This window comes from Lontra canadensis, unplaced genomic scaffold, assembly GCF_010015895.1.
Source record: "Lontra canadensis isolate GAN:19392208 unplaced genomic scaffold, GSC_riverotter_1.0 scaffold180, whole genome shotgun sequence".
Classification (NCBI taxonomy): Eukaryota; Metazoa; Chordata; class Mammalia; order Carnivora; family Mustelidae; genus Lontra; species Lontra canadensis.
The window spans coordinates 2,014,387-2,029,586 of record NW_022631174.1 but is presented as its reverse complement, the minus strand read 5'-3'; the positions used below and the strand labels follow the sequence as shown (position 1 = coordinate 2,029,586).

The 15,200-nt window shown below is 41.5% G+C and overlaps 1 long non-coding RNA gene across 2 annotated transcripts; it reads right to left on the bottom strand.

The window, feature by feature from the left end:
* Positions 1–537: 537 nt before the first annotated feature.
* On the bottom strand, positions 538–14,650 carry LOC116860609. Of its 2 annotated transcripts, none has more exons than XR_004381325.1 (3): positions 14,028–14,650; positions 13,213–13,217; positions 538–798 (listed from the first exon to the last, which is right to left on the bottom strand). It is a non-coding gene; the product is annotated as an uncharacterized LOC116860609 (long non-coding RNA). The 2 variants fall into 2 exon arrangements; XR_004381326.1 differs by lacking the exon at positions 538–798 and adding an exon at positions 11,223–11,254.
* Positions 14,651–15,200: the final 550 nt, after the last annotated feature.

The following is a 15,200-nucleotide window of genomic DNA, read 5'->3' as shown; positions in this document are numbered from 1 at the left end:
CCTGATACTCAGTGAAGGTTAGCTACATTTATTAATGTCTCTATGGTTCAAGCTTGAGCGAGGATCAGAAGTTAGTGTCATAAAAAATGAATGAGGGGTGCCTGGGTGGCTCAGTAGGTTAAGCACCTGCCTTTGGCTCAGGTCATGATCTCAGGGTACTGGGATCGAGCCCCGCATCAGGCTCCCTGTGCAGCAGGGAACCTGCTTCTCCCTCTCCCTCTGCCTGCTGCTCCCCCTCCTTGCGCGCGCGCTCTCTCTCTCTCTCTCTCTCTCTGTCAACAACAACAACAAAACCTAAATAAAAATAAATGAAAATTAAAAACCAATGAGAAGAGTTCAAAAACTAGGAGGTTGTCAGCCATATTAAATTCTGCAGAGACATCGAGATAAGCCACGATGAAAAGCCATTGGAAATAGCAATTAGGTCATGAGCGACCTTCAATAGCAGTTTTGAAGGGATGTTGGAGGCCAGAATGTCTTTGACTGAAGCAGCAAAGGAGGCAAGAAAGTGGGAACGGTAAGTATGGAGTTCTCTTGAGAAGAATAACAGTGACGAGGTAGAGAGTGGTCATTTCAGAGAAATGAGTGGCCAACAAGGGTGGCTAAGCTGGCCCATGTTTTCATAAAACGTACCTCAGCCACCAAAGCCAGCTTTGCTGCCATGATGATGACACGGCTGCCACGGACATGCAGAGATTTGAGGTGACCTCCTTTCAACCACTTGGTATTCTCTCCTGAACAGTGTCTCCTGAGACCGGCTGAAATCTGTCTGAAGGTGCCTCTCTTCCCAAGAAACTGCTGAGAAGGCAGAAATCTTAAACCGAGATTGATTCTCTGACTGTACTGCCTGTCCTCTCAACAAACAGAACACAAGGGACAGAAATAATTGATAGGGCAACAAAAATATAAACAGAAACATTTTTTAAAATTTTAATACCCCCCTGGGTGCCTGGGTGGCTCAGTCAGTTAAGCGTCTGCCTTCAGCTCAGGTCATGATCCTGGGGTCCTGGGATCAAGGACTGCATCAGGCTCCCTGCTCAGCAGGAGACCTGCTTCTCCCTCCCCTACTCCCCCTACTTCTGTTCCCACTCTCACTGTGTCTCTTTCTGTCAAATAAATAAAATCTTTTAAAAAACGTTTTTAATCTCCATATAGTTAACACACAGTATTACCTTATTTTCTGGTGTGCAATATGGTGATTCAACAACTCTATGCATTACTCAGTGCTCATTGTGGTAAATTAATCCGTAATCCCCATCACCTAGTCCACCCCTTCCACCTCCCCTCCGCTAACCTTCAGTTTGTTCTCTACAGTGAAGAGTGTTTTGGAGCCACCCATCCAGCTCTTGATCTCAGCTCAGGGCTTGGTCTCAGGGCTGTGAGTTTCAAAAAACTCACAGAGTTGTTGTTTTTTTTTTTTAATGAGCCTATGTAAAAAAGAAAAAAAAAAGGGGGGGGTAGTTTTCGTTTTGGTTTGTTTTTTTTTTTTAAAGATTTCATTTATTTGCTTGAGAGAGAGAGAGAACATAAGAAGGGAGAGGGTCAGAGGGAGAAGCAGGCTCCCTGCCAAGCAGGGAGCCCGATGCAGGACTCGATCCTGGGATTCCATGATCATGACCTGAGCCGAAGGCAGTCGCCCAACCAACTGAGCCACCCAGGTGCCCTCGTTTTGTTTTATTTTTAAGAGAGAGAGAGAGATTGCATACGTGATCGCGTTGGGGGGCTGGGTGTGTCAGAAGCAGAGGGAGAGAGAGAGAATCTTAAGATGGCTCACCGTGGGGACGCCTGGGTGGCTCAGTTGGTTAAGCTGCTGCCTTCGGCTCAGGTCATGATCCCAGCATCCTGGGATCGAGTCCCACGTCGGGCTCCTTGCTCAGCGGGAGCCTGCTTCTCCATCTGCCTCTGCCTGCCACTCTGTCTGCCTGTGCTCACTCTGACAAATAAATAAATAAAATCTTTAAGGAGAAAAAAAAAAAAAAAAGATGGCTCACCGTGCAACGTGGAGCCCAATACAGGACTCCATCTCATGACCCTGAGATCATGACCCGAGCCAAAATCACGAATCGGATCTTTAATTAACTAAACCACCCAGGCACCCTTATTGTTTCTTTTCTTTTTTTTTTTTTTTTTAAGATTTTATTTATTTATTTGACAGAGAGAGAGCACAAGTAGGCAGAGCAGCCGGCAGAGAGAGGGGGGAAGTAGGCTCCCCGCCAAGCAGAGAGGCCAATGCGGGGCTCCATCCAAGGACCCTGAGATCGTGACCTGAGCTGAAGGCAGAGGTTCAACCCGCTGAGCCACCCAGGTCCCCCACTTATTTCATTTCTTAAATTACAGATATGAGTGAGATCATAAGGTATTTGTCTTTCTCTAATTGTTTATTTTACTTTGCATTATATTCTCTAGATCCATTCATGTTGTTGCAAATGGCAAGATTTCATTCTTTTTATGGCTAAATAATATTCTATTGTGTATATATGTACCACATCTTCTTAGTCCATTCATCTATTGGTGGACACTTGGATTGCTTCCATAGTTTGGGTATTGCAAATAATGTTGCAATAAAAATAAGTGTGCAGGGGCGCCTGGGTGGATCAGTGGGTTAAGCCTCTGCCTTCGGCTCAGATCATGATCCCGGGGTCCTGGGATCGAGCCCCACATTGGGCTCTTGCCTCTGCAGGGAGCCTGCTTCCTCCTCTCTCTCTCTCTGCCTGCTTTTCTGCCTACTTGTGATCTCTGTCTGTCAAATAAATAAATAAAATCTTTTTTAAAAAAATAAGTGTGCATATATCTTCTATAAAAATATTTTGGGGCGCCTGGGTGTCTCAGTGGGTTAACCCTCTGCCTTCAGCTGAGGTCATAATCTCAGGGTCCTGGGATCAAGCCCCACATCGGGCTCTCTGCTCAGCAGGGAGACTGCTTCTCCCCTCCCCTGTCTGCCTCTCTGCCTACTTGTGATCTCTGTTAAATAAAAAAATCTTTAAAAATATTTATTTCTTGCAAGAGAGTGTGAGCGAGCAAAGGAGAATGAGGGAGTTGGGGAGGGACAGAGGGAGAAGCAGACTCCCCACTGAGCAGAAATCCTGATTCGGAATGCAATCCCAGGACCCTGGGATCATGACCTGAACCCAAGGCAGACATGTAACCGACTGAGGCACACAGGTGCCCTGCATATATCTTTTTTAATTAGTGTTTTGATGTTTTTTGGGTAAATACCTAGTATTGGAATTACTAGATCTCATGGTAGTTCTAATTTTTGGTTTTTTGAGGAAGATCCATACCGTTTTTCACAGTGGCTGCACCAGTTTGAAGTCCCAAAAGTGTAAGAGGGTTCCTTTTTCTCCACATCCTTGCCAACACTCATTGTTTCTTGTGTTTTTGATTTTGGGCATTCTCACAGCTGTGAGGTGATATTTCATTGTGGTTTTGATCTGAATTTCTATGATGAGTGATGTTGAACATCTTGTCATGTATCTGTTGGCCATCTGTCTTCTTTGGAGAAATGTCTGTTCATGTCTTGTGCCCATTTTTTAATTGGATTATTTGGGGGGTTTTTTGGTGTTGGGTTGTATAAGTTATTTATATATTTTGGATACTAAGCCTTTATTGGATATGTCATTTGCAAATAACTTCTCCCATTCAGTAGATTGTTTTTTCATTTTGATGGTTGGTGCTTGTGCACAAGCTTTTCATTTTGACATAATCCCAATAGTTTATTTTTGCTTTTATTTCCCTTGCCTCAGTAGACATATCTAGAACATTGATGCTATGGCCGATGTCAGATAAATTACCACGTATGCTCTCTTACTAGGACTTTTCTGATTTTAGGTCTCACATTTAGTTCCTTTATCCACAATGGATTTTTTTTTAAGATTTATTTATTTATTTGACAGAGATCACAAGTAGACAGAAAGGCAGGCAGAGAGAGAGGGAGGAAGCAGGCTCCCCACTGAGCAGAGAGACCGATGTGGGGCTCTATCCCAGGACCCTGAGATCATGACCTGAGCTGAAGGCAGAGGCTTAACTCACTGAGCCACCCAGGCACCCCTGGAATTTTTTCTTAAAGATTTTATTTATTTATTTGACAAAGAGACAGCAAGAAAGGAAACAGAGGGAGGAGGGTGGGAGAGGGGGAAGCAGGCTCCCACTGAGCAGGGAGCCCAATGCGGGGCTCGATCCCAGGACCCTGGGATCATGATCTGAGCCGAAGGCAGATGGTTAACGACTGAGACACCCAGGTGCCTCATTTTTAGTTTTTTTCAAGTTTTATTTATTTAAGTAATCACTACACCCAATGTCAGGCTTAAAACTCACAACCCCAAGATCAAGAGTCACACACTGCTGTGACTAAGCCAGTTGGGTGCCCCCATTTTTAGATTTAAGAAAGTGATCCAGTTTGATTCTTTTGCATGTTGCTCCAGTTTCCCCGACACCATTTGTTGAGAAGACTATCTTTTTCCCATTGTATATTCTTGCCTCCTTTGTCAAAGATTAAGTGACCGTATAATTGTGGGTTTATTACTGGGCTCTCTATTCTGTTCCATTGATCTATGTGTCTATTTTTATGCCCCCACCATACTGTTTTGATTACTACAGCTTTGTAGGGTGTCTTGAAATCTGGGATTGTGATACCTATAGCTTTGTTTTTCTTTTTCAAGACTGCTTTGGCTATTTAGAGTCTTTTGTGGTTCCATACAAATTTTAGGATTATTCTAGTTCTGAGATGCCTGGGTGGCTCAGTCAGTTAAGCATCTGCCTTCAGCTCAGGTCATGATCCCAGTTCCACATGAGGCTCCCTGCTCAGGGGGGAGCCTGCTTCTTCCTCCACCTGCCACTCCCCCTGCTTGTATCCTCTCTCTCTAATAAATAAAATATTTTTTTTAAATTTCAGGGGCACCTGGGTGGCTCAGTGGTTTAAAGCCTCTGCCTTCGGCTCAGGTCATGATCCGAGGGCCCTGGGATCGAGCCCCACATCGGGTTCCCTGCTCAGCAGGGAGATGCTTCCCTCTCTCTTTCTCTCTGCCTGCCTCTCTGCCTACTTTTGATCTCTGTCTGTCAAATAAATTAATAAAATCTTTTAAAATTTTTTAAAATTTCATTCTAGGATTATTCTAGTTCTGTGAAAAATACTGTTGGTATTTTGATAAGGATTGCACTAAATCCCTAGATTGCTTTGGGTAATATGGACATTTTAACAATATTTGTTCTTCCAATCTATGAGCGTGGAATGTCTTTCTATTTCTTTGTGTTGCCTTCGTTTCATCAGCGTTTTATAGTTTCCAAAGTATAGTTTTTTCATCTCCTTGGTTGAGTTTATTCCTGGGTATTTTATTATTTTTGGTGTAATTATACATGGAATTTTTTCTTAATTTCTCTTTCTACTACTTTATTATTAGTGTGTAGAAATGCAATGGATTTTTTTAAAAGATTTTATGTATTTATTTGACAGAGAAAGAGACATCAAGAGAAGAGATCAGGCAGGGGGAGTGGTAGGGGGTGAAGCAGGCTTGGACCCTGGGATCATAACCTGAGTGGAAGGCAGACGCTTAATGACTGAGCCAACCAGGTGGCCCTGCAATGGATTTCTGTACATTGATTTTTATCCTGTGACTTTACTGAATTCACCTATCAATTCTAGTAGTCCTTAGTGTCTTGGAGTCTTCAGGATTTTCTATATATAGTATCATGTCTTCTGTAAATAAAGGTTTTTTTAAAAGGTTATTTATTTATTTATTTATTTGTGGGGAGGAAGGGCAGAGGGAGAGGGAAAGAGTCTCAAGCAGACTTCTTTACACTGAACACAAAGTCCAAAGTGGAGCTTGATCCCACGATCCAGAAACCGTGACCCGAGCTGAAACCAAGAATTGGTTTCATCATTCTAGCTCATTAAATATAGGACACATGACTGCACAGAGAGGCATAGAAACCATGGAATTGGTCTAAGCTCCATTCTTCATCTCTTCCATTGCCATCCTCATTGAAAAAGCAACTACAGTAGAAAATGCAGTGCTAAAATTCAGAATAATCTTCCTCTACTGCAGTATTTCTTTTCCTTTTTGTGATAAAAGAATAGAGCACAAGGCGCCTGGGTGGCTTAGTGGGTTATGCCACTGCTTTTGGCTCAGGTCATGATCCTGGGGTCCTGGAATCGAGTCCCACATTGGGCTCCCTGCTCCACAGTGAGTCTGCTTCTCCCTCTGACCTTCTCCTCTCTCATGCTCTCTCTTACTCGCTCTCTCTCTCGAAATAAATAAAATCTTTTAAAAAAGAAAAAAGGAAAGAAAGAGGTGAGGCAATAAATGTGTTCATGATTGCCAACTGTTTAATTCATCAAACCAACTTGATACTTCAGATCTTCAAAGCTGTGGCCTGAAAGTTGTGTCGGTTAAGAGATGTACTACTCAGTGGCAGTACTGAACTGTCTTTATCTGTAAATTTTAAAGTTTGATTGTATAAATTATCAGTCCTTCCTTAAAGGCATCTAATCCAGGATGTTGAATGGGATTATTGCCATTTTATTTCATTTTGTTTATTTATTTGACAGAGAGAGAGAAAGCGTGCACAAGCAGGGGGAGGGGCAGGCAGAGGGAGAGGGAGAAGCAGGCTCTCCGGAGAGTGGGGCTTGATCCCAGGATCAAGCTGAAGGCAGATGCTTAACCAGCTGAGCCACCCAGATGCCCTGGATTATCACCATTTTATATGATATTTTTGTAAAATGTAGCTTAGTCATAATCTACACTGAAGATTTTGTATCACTTTTACTGTTTTTACTCTTTTAAGAATTAGAAGCCAAAAGACTTTATGCCTTAATGTGTCATTACATAACATTCCTTAAAAGAACTGTAAACACTGGTGTTCATTTGACATTTTAACTTGAAAGTCATATGCTGGGTTGCTTGAGTGGCTCAACTCATTAAGCATCTGCCTTCGGCTCAGGTCATGATCTCAGGGTCCTGGGATCAAGTCTCACATTGGGCTCCTTGCCCAGCAGGAAGCCTGCTTTTCCCTCTGCCTGCTGCTCCCCCACTTGTACACACTCTCTCTCTGACAAATAAAGAAATGAAATCTTAAAAATAAATAAATAAATAATCTTTGAAAGTGATATGCTGCAAGATAATGTATTTAACAATATCTGCTGGCAAGCAGTCAATAAGTAGTTAACATCTGTTAAAAATATAGTGAAAGTTTTATTTTTTCTTGACCAATTGGGAGCCCTTTCATTTCTTTTTCTTTTTCTTGTTTGATTTCTATGGCTAGGACTTCCAGTACTATGTTGAATAAAAAAGCAGAAGCATTTTTGGTATAGCATCTGGAGCTATAAACAGATGTAAAAAATCATGGTGCACAGGGCACTGGCTGGCTCAGTCCGTAGGACTTGTGACTTTTGATCTCAGGGTCATGAGTTTGAGCCCCATGTTGGGTGGAGAGATTACTTAAAAAAAAAAAAAAAAGAAAATCGTGATGACGTATTGAGGTGCCTCTCACAGTTTGGTACTGCTCTTCTCACAGCTTCTGTGAGTACTTCCTGTTCCATTGAAAATTCCTTAAAACAATCACCAGGTCATTAAATCACACCCTTACTTAGGACTCTCCCAACTTTATTGAAAAATTTCCTTTAATGGAAACAAGACCTCACTTGACCTGTCTTGAGTACAGTATCCATACATGGTAGTGCACTAAGCACTACAAGAAGGAAATAGGGCATAAAAAAATACGATGAGTCATTGCCTCCAGGAGCTGGCAGTTTAGTGTTTTTGTGTGTTGTTAAGTTGTCATTGTGTTTTTATTTGTAAAAATAAGCTAATTATTTTATTTTAAATCTTATGAATTTGTTTAAATTTTTAAAATATATGTATTACCTTTACAATATAGATGTATGTATTAGATACACATGAAAAATTCTCACAATGTGTGATTAAGTATAAAAGCCAAGAAATAAAATCACATGTTCAGTATTATTGCATTGTTAAAAATACAATTATACTTAGAAAACAATAAAAAATGCATTAAAAGAAAGTTAAAATCTGGGTTTTAAAGATTTATTTATCTATCAGAGACAGAGCATAAGCAGGGGAAGCAGCAGGCAGAGGGAGAAGCAGGCTGCCCACTGAGCAGGGAGCCCAAGGCTGGACTGGATCCCAGGACCCTGGGATCATGACCTGAGCTGAAGGCAGCTGCCCAACTGCCTGAGCCACCCAGGTGCCCCTCAAGATCCATTTTGATTTTGATCGAGTTGCCCTGAATTTATAGATTGATTATTGATTGACTAGGGGAAAATTGGGAGTCTTTTAAAAAATAAATCTTCCCATTTAGGAACACATTTCTCTAATTTTCTTCAAGTCTCTTTGGTATGATCTTAATTATTTTATATAGTTAGATTTCTAGAGATTTTTTTTTTAGATTTTTATTTATTTATTTGACAGAGATCACAAGTAGGCAAAGAGGCAGGCAGAGAGAGAGAGAGAGGAGGAAGCAGGCTCCCTGCTGAGCAGAGAGCCCGATGTGGGGCTCAATCCCAGGACCCCGGGATCATGACCCAAGCCGAAGGCAGAGGCTTTTTTTTTTTTTAAGATTTTATTTATTTATTTGACAGACAGAGATCACAAGTAGGCAGAAAGGCAGGCAGAGAGAGTGAGGAGGAAGCAGGCTCCCTGCTGAGCAGAGAGGCCGATGCGGGGCTCGATCACAGGACCCTGAGATCATGACCTGAGCCAAGGGCAGAGGCTTAACCCCCTGAGCCATCCAGGTGCCCCAGATCTCTAGAGATCTTATGTATTTCCTGTTAATTTTGTTTCCAAGTACTTAGGAGGCTATTGACATTATAAATGGGGTTTCCTTCTGCTTTTTGTTTCTGATCGTCACTGCTAATATATATGAGAAGTAAGGATTTTTGAATAGTTACCTTACATCCATCTGCCTCGTTGGACTTTATTCTTACAGTTTTCTATTTATTTATTTGAGAGAGAGAAAGAGAGCACGGGGTGGGGTGGGGGGGTAGAGGGAGAGGGAGAGAGAATCTCCAGTAGACTCCCCGCAGAGCACGGTCCCAGTGAGGGACTCTATCTCAAAACCCTGAGATCATGACCTGAGCGAAAATCGAGAGTTAGTCACTTAACCAACTGAGCAACCCAGTGGCTCCAATTCTAATAGTTTTCCAGTTAACTGGCTTGGCTTTCCAGAGAGCACTGCTGAAAATTTTGTCTCTACCTTTATAATATATTTTTATATATATATATATAATCTCCTATTTACTTCTCATTTCTCCGTGTCTATGGAGCTTCAGAGAAATACTGAATAAGAGATCAAAATAGGCCTTTATTGTTAAATTCCACATTTTAATGGAAATGTCTAACATTTCCCCATTAAGAGTAATATTTTCTATTATTTTCTGAGAAATAGTTGTTTTTGTTTTGTTTTTTTCTTGAACTCACGACCCTGAGATCAAGACCTGAGTTGAGATCAAGAGTATGTCGCTTAACAGACTGAGCCAGCCAGAAGACCTTGAAAGAGAATAAGGTTCCCTGGAGCAGCCTCTCCACCAGTGAGAAAGTTAAGTTGTACCACATCCAGTTCCACCAGAGCTTTGCTGAAAGGAACAGGAGCATGAACAAAGGCAAGATGGTTGTGGGCATCGTCATGGACTTCACCGCTCTCATTCTGATTTGGGGGAAGTACTAGGTGTGCCCGCACACCTTTGAAGAGGAGTGGGTGGCCAAGCACACCAAGAGGAAGCTCGTCCTGAAGGTCAGCCCGATGCAGGGCTTCTCAGCCGAGTGGGATGCCAACAACGAATGGAAGAAACAGGAGCCTGCCACGCACCCATCTGAGCCTCACCTCGTTCTGCCACCTCCACGCAGCTCAGCATCTTCACCGGAAATCATTATGTGGCAGCACCAGTGCTAATAAACGAGCTGTGTATGTGGGAAAAAAATGAGTTTAAAAAATTGAGTGTTGGGGCGCCTGGGTGGCTCAGTGGCTTAAACCTCTGCCTTCGGGTCCTGGGGTCGAGCCCCACATTGGGCTCTCTGCTCAGCAGGGTGCCTGCTTCCTCCTCTCTCTCTCTCTCTGCCTGCCTCTCTGCCTACTTGTGATCTCTGTCAAATAAATAAAATCTTAAAAAAAAAATTGAGTGTTGGGGCACCTGGCTGACTCAGTCAGTAGAGCCTGCGGCTCTTGAGCTTGGGGTTGTGAGTTCGAGCCTCACGTTGGGTGTGGAGATAAAGGAATATTTTTTTTTAAGGGTGTTGACTTTTTACTGGATGCTTTTTGGGCTCTATTTTTATGAATTATTTTTCTTTAATAAGTAAGTATGGTTAATTACATTAATAGAACTTCTAATATGGACTCATATTTATATTGCGGGGGATAACATCTCCTTAGTTATATATATATATGGCAGCCTGCCAGTGACTAGCTTGCTTGGGGACCCCTGTGTAAATTTGTTGGGAGGGTTCTGAAGGGCTTCCCCCCTTGGTAGGTTATAGGCAAGTGGGTTCAGCCCAGCAAGTTACTGTCTTGTCCATTTGGCCCACAGGAAAATACCCACATTTATATTGTGCGGAAAGATGGGAGTACAGATGGCTCCCCAGGCCCCTCTTCTCCATCCCACCATCTCTCTTCAGTCCTCCTGTCAAGCGCCAAGGAGAGGCTTGGGCACATGAGCAATCCACCACATCCGCTTCCTTCTACTTCTGTGGCTGATTCCAAAAAGATTCTGCTATTCTCCAAATCACTAGTAAAACCCATCACTTCCAGGGGCACCTGGGTGGCTCAGTCCATTAACTGTCTGCCTTCGACTCAGGTCATGATCCCAGGGTTCTGGGATAGAGCCCTGTATCAGGCTCCCTGCTCAGCAGGGAGTCTGCTTCTCCCTCTGCTCCTCTCCCTGCTCCTTCTCTTTCTCCCTAACTTTCCCTTTCAAATAAATACAATCTTAAAACAAAAACCAACAAACCATCAAACCATCAGTTACAAACCTCTCAAGTTTCGATGACTTTGGAAGAAGGGAAGATTATCTAACAAGTGGCTTGAGGACAATACTAAATTAGAGAGATGTTAGGTCTACGCTTTATGCTACTTGCCAGTTAGTTTTCAAATTTAATGAAGTAAAGTGGGCACCTGGGTGGCTCAGTCCTTAAGCATCTGCCTTCAGCTCGCATCATGATCCCAGGGTCCTGGGATTGAGCCCCACATGGAGCCCCACATTGGGTCTTCTCCCTCTCCCTCTATTTACTTCTCCCTCCACTTGTGCTCTCTGTCAAATAATTAAATAAAATATTTAAAAAAAAGAATCAACTTACAGAAATACCAGTATAAAATAAGATCAAAGATCTTCAGATCTCTGGAAGAAGGTTTTTTAGCATTGAAAGTAAGATTTGACTATTTGAATAAATAGTAAATCCTGGCACAGGTAGTTACGTGTCAGACTCTAGGTTTTAGCTCAGGTTGTGATTTCAGGGTTATGGGATCAAGCCCTGCATGGGGCTCAGTGCTCAACATGGAGCTGGCGTAGGAGACCAGCTCTCCCTCTCCCTCTGGCCCTCCCCCCAAAGCTTAAACTCTCTCTCACCCTCTTAAATAAATCAATCTTTAAATAGTAAACCCTAAGTGTAAATAAATAAATAATTTAAAAATTAAAAAAATAAGTAGTAAATCCAATAAGTAAAATAAGAGAAGGGTATAACCCCCAAAAAAGGGTATAACCTGCTAATTCATACATGAGAAAATTCAAAGGGTAAGTAAATGGAAATCTATTCATTCTCACTGGTAATAAAAATATAAAAATAAAGTACCTGAGGTATACTTTTTGAAAAATTAATTTTTAAATTAAAATTTTAAAAAATTTTAACTATGGTAAGGGTGCCTGGTTGGCTCAGATGATTGGGCCTCTGCCTTCAGCTCAGGTCATGGTCCCAGGGTCCTGGGATAGACCCCCTCATCAGGCTCCCTGCTCAGTGGGGAGCCTGCCTCTCCTTCTCCCTCTACTACTCTCTCTGCTTGTCCTCTCTCGCTCTGTCAAACAGATAAAATCTTAAAAAAAATTTTAACTATGGTAAAATACACAACAAATTTATCATCTTAACCTTTTTTGTTTTTAGAACTTTGTTTAATTTTTTATTTTTTTTTGAAATTTGTCTAATTTTTTATTAAAAATTTTTTATTGTAGTTGAGCCATCTTAACCGTTTTTTAAGATATGATTTTGTTTTTAAATTTTTAATTAATTTATTTATTTGAGAGAGAAAGAGCGTTTGTGAGAGTAGGTAGAAGGGGAGAGGGGGAGGGAGAAGGACAAGCAGATTCTACACTGAGTGTGAAGCCCAATGCAGGGTTCGTCTTCATGACTCTGAGATCATGACCTGAGATGAAGTCAAGAGTCAGACATCTAACCAACTGAGCCACTCAGGCAACCCTAAGATTTTTTTTTTTTTTAAGGAATCTCTACACCTAATGTGGGGCTTGAACTCACAACCCCAAGATCAAGAGTCACATGTTCTATGGACTGAGATAGCTAGGTGTCCCAAGATGTACTTTTAAATTTACTAAATTATTATTTTTTTAGTGTAATGATGAAAAGAAAAAAACAGAATGGTGTTTCATGCTTTCCAGCTTACTCTGTTGACAGTGCAGACAATGGATAAACACCCTTTGGAAAGCAAAATATTCAAATGTGATAGCCATGACCCAGTAATCCTACTCCTGGAAATCGTTGCTAAAAATAATTCAGTTGAACCAAAGGCTGTATTCATGAAGATACTTGTAATGTTTTCCTATTACTACTGTAAGAAATTACAACAGATTTTGTGACTTAAAGCAACACAAATATATTATCTTACAGTTCTGGGGGGTAAAGAAGTCCTAAATCCAGGTGTCATCACGGCTGTGTTCCTTCTGGTGCCTCTAGCAGTAAATCTATGTCCTTGACATTTTCAACTTCTAGAGTCATCTTGCCTTATTCGGCTTATTGCCCCTTCTTCCATCTTTAAGGCACCTCATTGGAACCTCTGGTTCCATTGTCATATTTCCTTTTCTGACTCTGACTTGTCCTTCATCCCTCTTACAAAGACACTTGTGACTGCATTGGAACTACCAGGTAATCCAGAATAGTCTTCCCAAGTCAAGATCCTTTTTCACAACTGCAAAAATCCCTTGTGCCATGTAAAGTAACATATTCAGAGATTCTAGGGATTAAGATGTGGGCATCGTTGGGGAACCATTACTTTGTATTGCACAGTATCACTAACAGACTTTGTTAATATAACCACAATATCGTTATTACACCCAAGATTAACATTTATTCATTCACTCATTTTTTTAAAAGATTTTATTTACTTATTTGAGAGAGAGAGAAAGAAAGAACACAAACAGGGGCAAGGGCCTGAAGGAGAAGGAAAGCAGGCTTCCTGCTGAGCAGGGAGCCCGAAGCAAGGCTCAATCCCAGAATCCTGGGATCTTGACCTGAGCCAAACTAGAAGCTTAACCAAATGAGCCACCCAGGTGCCCCTCATTCATTCCTTTTTAAGTATTTTTTAAAGTGATCTGTACACCCAATGTGGGGGTTGAACTCACCACCCTGAGATCAAGAGTCAAATGCCCTACCTTCAAAGCCAGCCAGGCGCCCCACATTCATTCATTCATTCATTTATAAAGATTTTTTTATTTGAGAGAGAAAGAGAGAGCATGAGCAGGGTAAGGGGCAGAGGGAGAGAGAATCTCAAGCACACTCCCTGCTGAGTGCAGAGCCCGACATGGGACTCAGTCCCACGACCCCAAGATCATAACCTGAGCCGAAAGCAAGAGCTGGACACTCAACTGACTGAGCCACCTGAGTGCCCCTATTTTCTAACATCATCTAATATTCAGCCCATGTTCAGTTTCCCATGGTTGTTTCAAATGGGTTTTTCCTCCCCACTTGGTTTACCTGAATCAGGATACAAACTAAATTCACAAAATATATCACTTGATAGAGCTCTTAAGTCTCTTTTTATCCATAGCAGTTCTCCCTTCCTGTCCCTTTTCTTTTTCTTACATTTGAGAAGAAACTGGGCCATTTGTCTTGTAGAATATCTTACATCCTGGATTTGTTTCTTCACTTCCTTATGGTGTTATTTGACTTGTTCCTGTATTCCTCACATTTCCTGCAAACTGATGGCTGAATCAGAGTCAGGTACAAATTTTTTTTTTTTTATTTGAATGCCTCAGAGGTGGTGCTTGCTGTGAGCTTCCTATTGTATCCATCAGAGACACACAATGTCTTGTTCACTTTTAGTGTGGCTAACACTGACAAAAGACAAATAATAATTTTATTATACTCAGAACAATGTTTTTAAAAATTTCTGTACATTGAAATATAATTATTATGCAATATACGATGTTATATTCATTTCAGGTATACAACATAGTGATTTGGCAAGACATCATTCATTGCTCACCACGGTAGTGTGGTCACCATCTGTCACCACACAGTGTTATCACATTATTTACTATTTACTACATACCCTACGCTGTGCTTTTCATTATCATGACTTACTTCTTTTATTACTGGAAATTTGTATCTCTTAGTCCCCTTCACCTATTTTGTTCCCACCTATCTCCGTTGGCAACTACCAGTTTGTTTTCTGTATTTAAGAGTCTGGTTTTTGGGGCACCTGGGTGGCTCAGTCATTAAGCGTCTGCCTTCAGCTCAGGTCATGATCTCAGGGTTTTGGGATTGAGCCCCGCATTGGGCTCCCTGCTTAGTAGGAAGCCTGCTTCTCCTTCTCGTACTCTCCTGGTTGTATTCCCTCTCTCGCTGTGTCTCTGTCAAATAAATAATTAAAATCTTAAAAAGACAACAACCAATTCTTTTAAAAAGTCTGTTTTTTTAAATTTGTTTCTTAGATTTCATATAGGAGTAAAGTCATATGCTATTTGTTTTTCTCTGTCTGACTTATTTCCCTTAGCATAATACTCTTTAGGTCCATCCATGTCACAAATGGGAAGATCTCAATCTTTTATGGCTGGGTAAATTCCACTATATATATATTTACATATACATCTTCTTTATCCATTCATCTATTTTTTTGAAAGATTATTTACTTATTTGACAGAAAGAGAGAAAGCACAAGTAGGCAGAGAGGCAGGCAAAGAGAGGGGGGGAAGAAGGCTCCCCACCGAGCACAGAGCCGGACGTGGGGCTTGATCCCAGGACCCCAAGACCATG